The sequence below is a fragment of the Schistocerca nitens genome, chromosome 2, assembly GCF_023898315.1.
Source record: "Schistocerca nitens isolate TAMUIC-IGC-003100 chromosome 2, iqSchNite1.1, whole genome shotgun sequence".
Classification (NCBI taxonomy): domain Eukaryota; kingdom Metazoa; phylum Arthropoda; class Insecta; order Orthoptera; family Acrididae; genus Schistocerca; species Schistocerca nitens.
The window spans coordinates 1,163,872,576-1,163,886,481 of NC_064615.1; the positions used below are offsets into that span (position 1 = coordinate 1,163,872,576).

The window sequence follows — 13,906 nt, forward strand, 5'->3', positions numbered from 1 at the left end:
ACAGCCACTAACATAAACATTGCTACGGTACTATTAAAAACCTGGACGTTTTGTGGGCTTGTGTAAATAATGTCTGTCACTTAGTTTCTCACATTTTCCTCTGCTGAGTTTCTTTTCACGAACAGTTTTGTCTACCGTCCTGACATCACTGAGGAACTCAACATCACAAACGTTAGATTAATACACTGTCAGTTTCGTAGAGTTCGAATAAAATGTTAGCTACTTACTGATGCAATATGTATTTCCTACTTACTGATGCAATATTTATTTCCTATGTGGAAAGAAAAGCTATACTGGGCGTACTATTCAAAATATTTCGCAGCGCATCTCAGAGTACAGATCAACAACAATAACAGGGTGATTCGAGACTTAGTTTCGTAAGAGCACAAGATTGTTGATATGTTAACAAAACCGAAAAAATATGTCTTGAGATAGTCTTCATAGATTCAAGCAAATTTACCTGCAACATTTCATTGTTGACGTTTCTCAACACACTCATTACCGTACAAAGCACTAATTTTCGCTATAGAAGAATGCACATAAAGCCTTACTCAAAGACACCACATATCAAGAGGTTACAGTTGTTGGCTAGGCGGGTTGCAGTCACACAGGAGCATTCAAACACTGCTACAATTAAGTTTAGGCTAATGAAGATGGCAATAACTTACGTGGCTCATCCACAAACTGCAGGTGTGCTGCCCTTGACGCTAAGGACGGTTTTTCTTGTGAAAGACCACTCACCTATCTTCGAAACTAGCAACGAAGTGTCACTCACGCAGCAGTGTCAGTTGTTACGACTGACGGCTAGCAAAAGTCGCCGTGGCGGTACTATCGCTGGCGTAGGAGCCTCTGCGGTGACTTGCGGAACTAATTCTTCGATTACAGGCGCGCGACGAAATAATGCGCTGCAGTTTAATTTTCTTCTCCATCTGTAGCAGACTGAGAAATTGGGAATGCAAAGCAATGAATCATGCTGGATCTGAAACCTACGATGTGGCTGTCGGAATCAAATAAGCAGCATCGTATACATAAAGATTATATTCCTCGCATTGTCGAAGTCAGTTCCGGATTCAGTGTAGACAAGAACCTTTATCCAATAATGTAGTTTTACATGGAATTGTAGCCGAAGACTCTGTACACAACGGTTTAATTATTGTGTCCCAACATTGCTGTCGTTTGTCAATTCACAATAAATGGAAAAATTTACTTTAATGTTCCAAATCAGGCTTCTACGGAAAAATCCGAAAACCAAAACTGTATCATATGGGCAACACTTGGAATCCTCGTACTTCACGACACCACATCTTTTACTCTTCGCCTTTCATTTTGGCTTTTGTGAGACCACCAGGTCGTAAAGTGAGAGATCTACCGCAGCTACGCTAATGTAACTGTTGTTAATATTTCTTCTAAACGTCTGCCACACGCTATAAAATCTTTTGTAGAAAACCAGAAATCCATGAGAATCGCAAAAAGCACTAAGGAATTGTTCAGTTACATGTCATGTCTGATTTCTGTAACTGAATGAAGTCTTTTTTTTCCCTCGTTTGTATCAAAGTACGTTCATAATGCCATACTAATGTCACTTCAGAAATTAGCTGTAAACTCATCTGCTAGCCTACGTTTCAGAATTCCTTGTGAAACGATTTTTTTTTTTACTTTGTTAATGCCAGTGATGATATTTTTTACATTGTTGTTTCAGTTTCGTGATTTGAAAACTATTTATTTTGGAAGAATGATCGAGTAAATACAATTACTTTCGTGTCGGTACTTACAACTGTCTCGATTCGTTGTACAAGTGCCTGAAACCCTTGGTAACAGCAATCCGTTCTGGAAATATGTAATTCAGAAAAGTAAAATTTTCAGCAAACATTTCCCTCAAAAGAATACTTAAGATGAAAATTGATAAATAAACAGAATTCCATTCATGAACGATGGGCAAAGTGCAATAAAAAACATCCAAAACCGAATAAATTTTAAAATTTCATCGAAAGGACTTATTAAGACCGGTCCCGGTGGATGTTCGAGTCCTCCCTCGGGCATGTGTGTGTGTGTGTTTGTCCTTAGGATAATTTAGATTAAGTAGTGCGTAAGCTTAGGGACTGATGACCTTAGCAGTTAAGTCCCATAAGATTTCACACACATTTGAACTTATTATGAAATTCAACATTCATTCTTCCTTATACACGTGGAGTCAGCGTTCAGTGTCTCACACAGATCGAATCGTGCCTTAACCTTTTATTTTATAACAAAAATCCTTAGCCTTGTAGTTCAGTGATGACCATCGTTAAATGAATCGACGCAGCATTAAATATGCAAAGGAGAAATGAAGGTTAGGGCTAAAAGCATCTCCATATAGAGATCGATGCGGAAAAGGACATAATGAGGAATTCACCAGGACTTTATTAAATCCACCATGGCTTTCGCATGGAGTTCTTTCTTTTCGAAATCACGGAAAAGTTTAACCCGTACGGCAGAATTTCAACATGAAGCTCTCCGTTCCCGAAAGGTTAGTGATTCTTGAAACACTGTGACATCTTGCTTGAAGCACAGTTACAATCGAATTCCTTAAAATGCAATGAGTGTATACTGTCACGCACAATAATCCGTTCTCTGGCAGTTTGGCGTGTCTTGAAGAGCGTCTTTTCATTATTCTTTACGGTTAGCACCCAGACGATAGAGAGATCGTTAAGGAAGTATAATAAGGTCTGTGTTGTCTTGTGCAACCAACAGAGAGAACCGGAATTCAAAGCTGACTGCAAACCGATTCTACTGCCACTAACGTATATATCGCGTAAGGACCGTGAAGACAAGATACAGAAATCAGGGCTCGTACGGAGGACATTCGTTTATCCCTCGCTCCATTTGTGAGTGTACAGGAAAGGAAATGACTAGAAGTGTCCTCCGCCATTCACCACGGTGGCTTCCGGAGTATGTATTTAGGTGAGGAAAGTTGAATCAGAAAGAACAAGAAAGAGTACAACTGTAGATACGAGTAATACGACAGCAGTTTTCTACCAATTCCGTTAGTTCTTCGCTAACCTTTGCGTGGGAACTATTCTTTGTATTCCTGAACAATGAAAACTCCAAGTAGGAATATCAACAATGTAGGAAAAGACATATTGCTACTTACCGTAAAGACGACACGTCAAGTTGCACACAGGCACAATTAAAAGACGCAATTAACAGACAATTTAAACCATCCGGCCCGAGATGCCGGAATCGGTGGTCGTGTATGTTTGAGGTGTACTTTCTTGTGTGTGTGTGTGTGTGTGTGTGTGTGAGGGAGAGAGTCTCTTTTACTGACGAAGGCTGTGGCCAAAAGCATTCGTGAGTGTTTTTTGTCGTGCCTGTCAGCAACTTGATGTGTCTTCTCGGTATTATTGGTTAGTTTTTTTGAATTAAATAAACACAAGTGGCACACACGCTTCGGTTAACAAACCCAAGATTGGTTTGATGCAGTTCCACATTCCCGTCGCTTGTCAGGCTGAAAGGATATCAGGATAAAGGATACTGCAAGCGATCAAATGTGTTTGTCAAAATTGATGTTTGATGTCTACTGGTTTGTCAAACAAGTGTGCACACGTGCAAACCAATTGATCAAACTGAACCTCAGTTTTGGAGTAACTTTCACACTATACGTAAGGTGTTGCGAAATATTTTGACATTGGTGGGTGACGTACGAAGTGCAATGCAAGACACAAAATTTAAATCTTCGAAATCTGGTCCCGCTGACAGATATCCCAAAATTACAGAAAACAGCCCCACAAGCAAATGGCTATTGTTCGATAAACGCATGTGTCAATAGTCTACATCTACATTTATACTCTACAAACCACCGTGAAGTGCATTGCAGAGGGTACTCTTATTGTGCCAGTTACTAGGGTTTCTTCCATTCATGTATGGAGTGCGGAAAGAATAATTGCTTGAATGCCTATATGAGTGCAGTAATTATTCTGACCATATCCTCACGATCCGTATGTACCTGTATGTGATACGTAGAGGGTTGTAGTATATTCCTAGAGTCATCATTTAAAGACGGTTCTTAAACCTTTGGTAACAGACTTTCTAGGGATGGTTTACGTCTATCATCAAGAGTCTTCCAGTTCAGCTCCTTCACTATCTCTGTGACCCTCTGCCACGGATCAAACAAACCTGTGACCATTTGTGCTGCCCTTGTCCGTATATGTTCAATATCGCCTGTTAGTCCTCTTTGGCATAGGTCCCACACACGTGAATAATTTCTGGAACTAGCCGCACGAGTGATTTGTAAGCAATCTCCTTTGTAGACCGATTGCACTTCCCCAGTAATCTACCAATAAAACGATGTCTACCACCTGCTTTACCTTCGACAGAGTCTGTGTGATCATTCCATTTCATATCCCTACGAAAAGTTACACCCACGTATTTGTATGAGTTGGCCTATTCCAACTGTGACTCATTGATATTATACGTTCTTTCGTTTTATGAAGTGCACAATTTTCCATTTCTGAACATTTAAAGCAAGTTGCCAATTTTTGCACCACTTTGAAATCTTATCAAGATCCGACTGAATATTTAAACAGCTTCTTTCGACAATACTTCATTATAGATAAATGCATTATCTGCAAAAAGTCTGAAGTTGCTATTAATATTGCCTGCAACGGCATTAATATAAAACACGAACAAGAAGGATCCTAAAACACTTACCTGGGGCACAACTGCAGTTACTTCTACATCTGACGATGCCTGTCCATCCAAGATAACATGCTGTGTCCTCCCCATCAAAAAGTCCCCAATGCAGTCACAAATTTCACTTGATGCCCCGTATGATTATACTTTCGACAATAAGCGTAGGTGTGGTGCAGAATTCTTTTCGGAAATCAAGGAATGCTGCATATACCCGACTGCCTTGATCCAAAGCTTTCAGTATGTCATGTGAGAAAAGCGCGAGTTGTGTTTCACTTGTTCGGCGTTTTCGGAATCCATACAGTTTGGCATTGAGGAGGTTATTCTATTCGAGATACCCCATCATGTTTGAGCTCAGAATACATCCTAAAATTCTACAACAAATCAGTGTCAAGAATATTGGACGGCAGTTTCGTGGATCACTTCAATTACCCTTCTTGTAGACGGGTATGGCCTGTGCTTTTTTTCCTAAGAACTACTCGTGGTTTTTTGTTCGAGGGATCTACGATGGATTATTGGGTACATATCTATCCATTGCATGGTCAAATATTCTTTTATATTGAACCATAGTTCCTCTACATGCTCCTACCCTGTGCTGAAAGTTTCAAGTTCCTCATTGAGTTATGGCACTACTGATTTTTTTATCTATTTTACTGAGCCTATATATTCTTCTTCTTTCGCTAACACCATAGTCCCGCAGCGATCGCAGGATCGGCGTGGTTAGAACGAATTTGGCAAAGTTAGTTTCTTGGGGTGATTCCACAACCGAGTCATGGTCACTGGCACCAGTTTCGATGTGGACAGCTTCAAAGAGGTTGGGTCTATTTGTTGCCATTAGATAGAATATATTTTTATCTTGAGTAGGGGCCTCCCCCATGAACCATGGACCTTGCCGTTGGTGGAGAGGCTTGCGTGCCTCAGCGACACAGATAGCCGTACCGTAGGTGCAACCACAACAGAGGGGTATCTGTTGAGAGGCCAGACAAACGCGTGGTTTCTGAAGAGGGGCAGCAGCCTTTTCAGTAGTTGCAGGGGCAACAGTCTGGATGATTGACTGATCCGGTCCTGTAACACTAACCAAAACGGCCTTGCTGTGCTGGTACTGCGAACGGTTGAAAGCAAGGTGAAACTACAGCCGTAATTTTTCCCGAGGGCATGCAGCTTTACTGTGTGGTTAATGATGATGGTGTCCTCTTGGGTAAAATATTCCGGAGATAAAATAGTCCCCCATTCGGATCTCCGGGCGGGGACTACTCAAGAGGACGTCGTTATCAGGAGAAAGAAAACTGGCGTTCTACGGATCGGAGCGTGGAATGTCAGATCCCTTAATCGGGCAGGTAGGTTAGAAAATTTAAAAAGGGAAATGGATAGGTTAAAGTTAGATATAATGGGAATTAGTGAAGTTCGGTGGCAGGAGGAACAAGACTTTTGGTCAGGCGAATACAGGGTTGTAAATACAAAGTCAAAGAGTGGTAATGCAGGAGTAGGTTTAATAATGAATCAAAAAATAGGAATGCGGTTAAGCTACTACAAACAGCATAGTGAAAGCATTATTGTGGCCAAGATAGACACGAAGCCCACGCCTACTACAGTAGTACAAGCTTATATGCCAACTAGCTCTGCAGATGACGAAGAAATTGAAGAAATGTATGATGAAATAAAAGAAATTATTCAGATAGTGAAGGGAGACGAAAATTTAATAGTCATGGGTGACTGGAATTCGGTAGTAGGAAAAGGCAGAGAAGGAAACGTAGTAGGCGAATATGGATTGGGGGTAAGAAATGAAAGAGGAAGCCGTCTGGTACAATTTTGTGCAGAGCATAAATTAATCATAGCTAACACTTGGTTCAAGAATCATGAAAGAAGGTTGTATACATGGAAGAGCCCTGGAGATACTAAAAGGTATCATATAGATTATATAATGGTAAGACAGAGATTTAGGAACCAGGTTTTAAATTGTAAGACATTTCCAGGGGCAGATGTGGACTCTGAACAGATTCTATTGGTTATGAACTGTAGATTAAAACTGAAGAAACTGCAAAAAGGTGGGAATTTAAGGAGACGGGACCTGGATAAACTGACTAAACCAGAGGTTGTACAGAGTTTCAGGGAGAACATAAGGGAACAATTGACAGGAATGGGGGAAAGAAATACAGTACAAGAAGAATGGGTAGCTCTGAGGGATGAAGTAGTGAAGGCAGCAGACGATCAAGTAGGTAAAAAGACGAGGGCTAATAGAAATCCTTGGGTAACAGAAGAAATACTGAATTTAATTGATGAAAGGAGAAAATATAAAAACGCAGTAAATGAAGCAGGCAAAAACGAATAAAAACGTCTCAAAAATGAGATCGACAGGAAGTGCAAAATGGCTAATCAGGGATGGCTAGAGGATAAATGTAAGGATGTAGAGGCTTATCTCACTAGGGGTAATATAGATACTGCCTACAGGAAAATTAAAGTGACCTTTGGAGAAAAGAGAACCACTTGTATGAATATCGAGAGCTCAGATGGAAACCCAGTTCTAAGTAAAGAAGGGAAAGCAGAAAGGTGGAAGGAGTATATAGAGGGTCTATACAAGGGCGATGTACTTGAGGACAATATTATGGAAATGGAAGAGGATGTAGATGAAGATGAAATGGGAGATATAATACTGCGTGAAGAGTTCGACAGAGCACTGAAAGACCTGAGTCGAAACAAGGCCCCGGGAGTAGACAACATTCCATTAGAAGGCCGTCAGTGGCCTTGGGAGAGCCAGTCCTGACAAAACTCTACCATCTGGTGAGCAAGATGTATAAGACAGGCGAAATACCCACAGACTTCAAGAAGAATATAATAATCCCAATCCCAAAGAAAGCAGGTGTTGACAGATGTGAAAATTACCGAACTATCATTTTAATAAGTCACGGCTGCAAAATACTAACGCGAATACTTTACAGACGAATGGAAAAACTAGTAGAAGCCGACCTTGGGGAAGATCAGTTTGGATTCCGTAAAAATATTGGAACACGTGAGGCAATACTGACCTTACAATTTATCTTAGAAGAAAGATTAAGGAAAGTCAAACCTACGTTTCCAGCATTTGTAGACTTACAGAAAGCTTTTGACAATGTTGACTGGAATACTCTCTTTCAAATTCTGAAGGTGGCAGGGGTAAAATATAGGGAGCGAAAGGCTATTTACAATTTGTATAGAAACCAAATGGCAGTTATAAGAGTTGAGGGGCATGAAAGGGAAGCAGTGGTTGGGAAGGGAGTGAGACAGGGTTGTAGCCTCTCCCCGATGTTATTCAATCTGTATATTGAGCAAGCAGTGAAGGAAACAAAAGAAAAATTCGGAGTAGGTATTAAAATCCATGGAGAAGAAATAAAAACTTTGAGGTTCGCCGATGACATTGTAATTCTGTCAGAGACAGCAAAGGACTTGGAAGAGCAGTTGAGCGGAATGGACAGTGTCTTGAAAGGAGGGTATAAGATGAACATCAACAAAAGCAAAACGAGGATTATGGAATGTAGCCGAATTAAATCGGGCGATGCTGAGGGAATTAGATTAGGAAATGAGACACTTAAAGTAGTAAAGGAGTTTTGCTATTTGGGGAGCAAAATAACTGATGATGGTCGAAGTAGAGAGGATATAAAATGTGGAGTGGCAATGGCAAGAAAAGCGTTTCTGAAGAAGAGAAATTTGTTAACATCGAGTATTGATCTAAGTGTTAGGAAGTCGTTTCTGAAAGTATTTGTATGGAGTGTAGCCATGTATGGAAGTGAAACATGGACGATAAATAGTTTAGACAAGAAGAGAATAGAAGCTTTCGAAATGTGGTGCTACAGAAGAATGCTGAAGATTAGGTAGGTAGATCACATAACTAATGAGGAGGTGTTGAATAGGATTGGGGAGAAGAGAAGTTTGTGGCACAACTTGACTAGAAGAAGGGATCGGTTGGTAGGACATGTTCTGAGGCATTAAGGGATCACCAGTTTAGTATTGGAGGGCAGCGTGGAGGGTAAAAATCATAGAGGGAGACCAAGAGATGAATACACCAAGCAGATTCAGAAGGATTTAGGTTGCAGTAGGTACTGGGAGATGAAGAAGCTTGCACAGGATAGAGTAGCATGGAGAGCTGCATCAAACCAGTCTCAGGACTGAAGACCACAACAACAACTTGAGTAGGGTTCCTAACTATCTGTTTAGGTAGTTTTCAGAGAAGGCGTTTAGTTATGTTGTACGCGACGTCTTATCACACCCACCACTAACAAAACTGTAATTTTCCCAATTAGTTGTTGGATGATTAAAGACTCAACCAATGGTTACAGTATGATTGGGGAACTAAAGTACAAGCTAACTGATGTGTTCTGTACGTACAGTTCTCTGTTACATCAGGAGATGAGTGTGGTGGCTGATTGAAGGATCCAGGTACCACTGTGTGCTCACCCCTGACATTGAGTCTTGCCCAAACAATTTTACATGCAGCCTCAGTTTCTACTTCGGTGGATCTGGGCGTCTTGTACGCCGTTACAAACACAAGACCTCCATTTCATATTAGCCTACCCTTTCGATACACACTTAAATATTCCCCAGAAATCTCACTGCTACCAATGTCAGGTTTCAGCCAGCTTTCTGTACCTTGTATTATGTGAGCTTCACTGCTTTTCAGGAGCGTTGGTAACTCTGACACTTTGTTGCGAAGACTTCGGCAGTTAACAGTTACAATTTTAATACGCTCGTCTGTGGGAGTATTTCTTTCGATCTCACATTGCCTCTTTCAGGTTTCCTACAGCTATCGTTATCTGAATTGGATGGAGAGTCGCCTAATCTGAAAAACCCTTCTGTGCACCCCGCACGCAGTTAGCTACCTAAGTAACAGCCTCTGATTTTTACTGCACACCTAACCCATTTAGGGGAAACCTACAGTTCTCAACCCTATGGCGCAAGTCCAGGAAGTCGAAGTCTAGCTTGTCACAGAATCTTTGAAGTTCAGTCCATCCACTCGACTCAGAACCTAAGGGCCACGATCAGTTCTGGGGACAATGCTGCAAATTGTCAGCTTCGTAGAAACTCCATGCACAAGACTGGTCTTCTCCACATTATCTGCTATTCGCTGGAATGACCCAAGGATGACCTCGTAATCCAGACAACAGGCATAATTTTTTCCAAGTGCGCCACAATCTGCAGTTGGTTGCACCCTGTTCCATCAGTGGCTGCTGGAGTAGCCTTTTCAGCATGTTGAATGAGGTCCCAAGGCATACACACCGAGTGCACATGGTGTCCTTTCCTGTCCCTAAGGGGTACCACCGTTCGCTGTACGTTTGAACTGCCAGCGATTAATAAATCCCTACCCATTCGCGTTTGCCTCCTCTTCACACCGGTCACAACATATGCCTCCAAAACAGGTGAAATGAGTCAGTCCCACTGACTCAGTTTCAGTGAAAGATTGCACCTCAAACTTGTTGGTTAGGGGGATCGGTACAAAACCCCGAGTCCTCCCTGGTCCCTGTCCATCCTATACAGGACGCCTAGATCTGCCACTGAGGCGCCACTCGCACACAGATGGACAAGTAATGACAGATTCTGAACTTTCTGCAGAGGAGACAGGATCCATAGAAGAGGATAGTACTTGAGGTGCCTCTGGTACGGGTATCACACGTACATGACTCTCGGGAGCTCTTCCAACACACCGATTGGCAGCAGCTGCGAATAGTTTGACAGTAGTCATGTCGATTTCCAACCGCTACGGACGTCAACCAACTCATCCCATGTTTGAGAACAGCATTCTTAGTGGGACTGCATTTTGGCTGGTGCCCCCATGTATTAAAGGACAGTGAAAAAATAACTTTAATTCAAGTCTACTTATTACCATTTAATCTGTCGAGCTAAAAAAATTGCTAATTTCCTATAAGAACTGAAGCAGACACACAAAACGAGTTGCCTTAAACGACACAAAACCTTTGGTAATAACTACTAGTTTCCTAAAACGTTTTGAAATTAAGTGCAGTTGTTAACAAACTCAAAAACAGAGTTAATTCACGATAAATGTAGGTAATACAGAGGGCTGCTCTTTAAGGGAACGAGATGTAACATAGACAGTTGGAATATCTGCTACAGTATTTCGCCGTATAAGGCGACCTTCAGGTAAGGAGAGGTATAAAATTTCTCGAAAGATACAAGTTTTATCGTTTGCCTACAAGTCGATCCCCAAATTATCAACGACCTGTAAATTTATTTCACAACAGCGATCATATGAATACGCACAGTGAGTCGAGTAGTGACCTCGAGTATTTATAAAAGCGTCGTACTGTCTATTCAGTTTTGCGGACATATCCGCTCTGTATTACTAAACAATAGGTACGGTTGCACATATCATAAATCAGAAGCTTCCTTCAGTATTTTTACGGTTTTTCCTGCAGAAGCACTTGCCGAATAATGAACTCATATGCAAGTTGTGTTCAAACAGTTTGTACTGTAAGCGTAATCGGCGTAAAATTTGCAAAATGTGTGTCTAATGATGGAACCTACAAAAAGAAGGAAAAGCGAAGGAACATACAAGTTAAAGGTCCTAAAAAGGCTAAATAATCGAACAACTGTGTTGCAGCAAGGGCTTTCGATATAACGGAGAAGATGATAAGAGATTTGCGATTAATAAAGATGCAATTAAAACATGAAAATATAAAGTATTCTCTTGACGAGAAGAATAGCTTGCTGACCAGATTTAGAAAATAGCGTTGCGGAATGGTTCGAGAACAGAGGCAGATTTGTTCCGTTGTTACTAGAAATATGATCAAGGCTTACGCACTGAAGTGGGCACGAGCCAATCCAGAGCACGAGAAAGAATTTAAAGCGACAGTAAGTTGGAGCAGTCGTTTCATGAACAGAAAAAAATCTGGTAACAGGCAGAAAAAAAAAGTTCTACAGAAACTACTAAAAGATCTCGACCATAAAGTTAGGAGTTTTCATAAGTTTGTTATTCATATGAGGCAACAACTAACACGGCACACCATCTTAACAGAACGTCTCAATTCACAGACGGACTGAAATGACGACAATCGGCAGATAAAACGTCTAGCACAGCTTGGACGCCATCCAGAACTTAATTCAGCTATACTGACAACGGATAATAGCCACAAAGTACGCGCACAGCGTTCGAACAGTCGCTGCTAGAAGAAAACGCTGCAGCCACTGCTATTGCACACCACGGACAGAGCGCCAGACGCGGCGCGGACCGCAGAGGGTACGCCTAGCACAACGTAGGGATAAATACCGGACTCGTTCCACACTAGAATCAGTATCGGACAGCACCTGAAGAAGACTTCGAGTCACGCAGTTGAAATATCGCGCAGGAAAGAGTCGAATAATCTGCAGAAACCCGGTAAATCAACATGACAACGCCTCGCCGAGAAAGCCTGAAGAATTACTTTTTGAAATTGGTGAATGGACGGTTAATGAATGTTCCATGATGACTGCCATGCGTTATACGTAGTCAGAAAAGCACGCAAACTTGGATACTCTACCTTTAACTACTTTAAAATCCAAAACCTACTACTATCTTGAGATACCTCCCAATGTCGTGCCAGGTATCTATTTCCCGGCGCAACGCAGCAACCAGACTTGGTATGGGCTCAACAGGTCATTGGAAGTCCTCCACCATTCTGCCTCTATAGCCGTCCATAACTGCGGAAGTGTTACCGGACCTCTCGATAATGTTTCATAAATATTCGATGGGATTCATGTCGGGCGATCTGGGTGGCCAAATCATTCGCTCGAATTGTACAGAATGTTTTCAAACCTACTGTGATGTGACATGGTTGTTTGGGAACACGAAGCCCATGAATGGCTGCAGATGGTCTCCATGTAGCTGAACATAACCACTTCCAGTCAATGATCAGTTTAGCTGGACCTAAGGACGCAGTCCATTTCATGTTAACTCAGTCCGCATCTTTATAAGCTACCACCAGCTTCCACAGTGCCTTGTTGACAACTTGGGTTCATGGCTTCGTGGGGTCTGCGCCACACTCGAACGCTACCATAGCTCTTACCAACTGAAATCGAGGCTTATCTGACCCGGTCAAGGTTTTCCTGTAGTCTAGGCGCCTCCGATACGAACACTAGTCCAGGAGAGGCCTCGCACGCGATGTCGTGCTGTTAGCACAGGCACTCGAGTCGGTCATCTGCTGCCGTTGCCCATAAACCCCAAATTTCGCAGCACTGTCCTAACGGATACGTTTGTCGTACGTCCCACGTTGATTTTTGTGGTTATTTCACACCGTGTTGCTTGTCTGTTAGCACTGACAACTCCACGCAAACGCCGCTGCTCTCGGACGTTAAGTGGAGGCCTCCGACCACTGCGTTGTCCGTGGTGGGAGGTAATGATTGAAATTCGGTATTCTCAACACACTGTGGATCTCGGAACATTGTAGTCCCTAACTGTTTCTGAAATGGAATGCCCCATTCCCCTAGTTCCAATCGCATTCAGAGTCTGTTAATTCCCGTTGTGCGCCAATAATCAGGTCGGAAACCTTTTCATATGAATCAGTGTAAACCAACTGTGGATATAATGACAGCCATTCCTATCGAAATGTCCTTGAAGGTGAATATAGATTCAATAAAACCTTATACTTCAGGCGATCATTACTCTCCTTTTCTTCAACGTAATTTCCGAAACTGGATATACTGACCAGGGGACTGCTGTCCTTTTCATCCAAGAACTTGAAGCCGGTAGAGGTAGTGGCTAGAACTAAATTTTCTCTATTAGCACAACCACTGGGATTTTTGATAGAGATGGCTGACTTTTACTTATCCTTTTATTGTGTTATTTCGTGTCAGGTAGGATATTTTTCTATTCCCTCACTTTAATTTCCGGTTTTCATTCGTTTGTGAAGTACAAAATGCTTAGGAATGTGTCACCCTCTTCACTATGCTTTTACACCTCACACTGCACAAAATTGCAAGTAAACCATATTCATGTAACACTGCTCACATACAACTCATTGTTGACAATAAAAAAAAACTGAGAGGTAGCTTCATTAACTGCCGACAACAATCTGGCATGCTACCTGTCAGCTGAGTTTCGTGACAGTGCATAACAGAGACGATCCTGCTCACATGTGGTGCTTATTTGAAGCAGAGAGGATGAAATTAATTAAATGAAGGCAGTAGAACAACAATTACTCAATGAGTGCCTCCCATTGTTAGGTCTCGTATGTGGGAAACAGTTCCAATGACGGCGACTTCCTACTTTACCGGCAAGTAT

The 13,906-nt window shown here is 41.8% G+C and overlaps 1 protein-coding gene across 4 annotated transcripts in view; it reads right to left on the bottom strand.

Moving 5' to 3' along the window:
- Window positions 1-13,906, bottom strand: part of LOC126237506 (monocarboxylate transporter 14-like) — a 314,416-nt gene that overhangs the window by 113,165 nt on the left and 187,345 nt on the right. For 2 of the 4 annotated variants that reach the window (XM_049947666.1, XM_049947663.1), the window contains exon 1: window positions 461-572. The exons of 1 other annotated variant lie outside the window; for it this stretch is intronic. The gene's annotated coding sequence lies outside the window, so the exon portion shown is untranslated. Of the gene's footprint in view, window positions 1-460; window positions 573-668; window positions 796-13,906 lie in introns of those variants that run through there. One more of the 4 variants, XM_049947664.1, reaches the window with a different exon arrangement.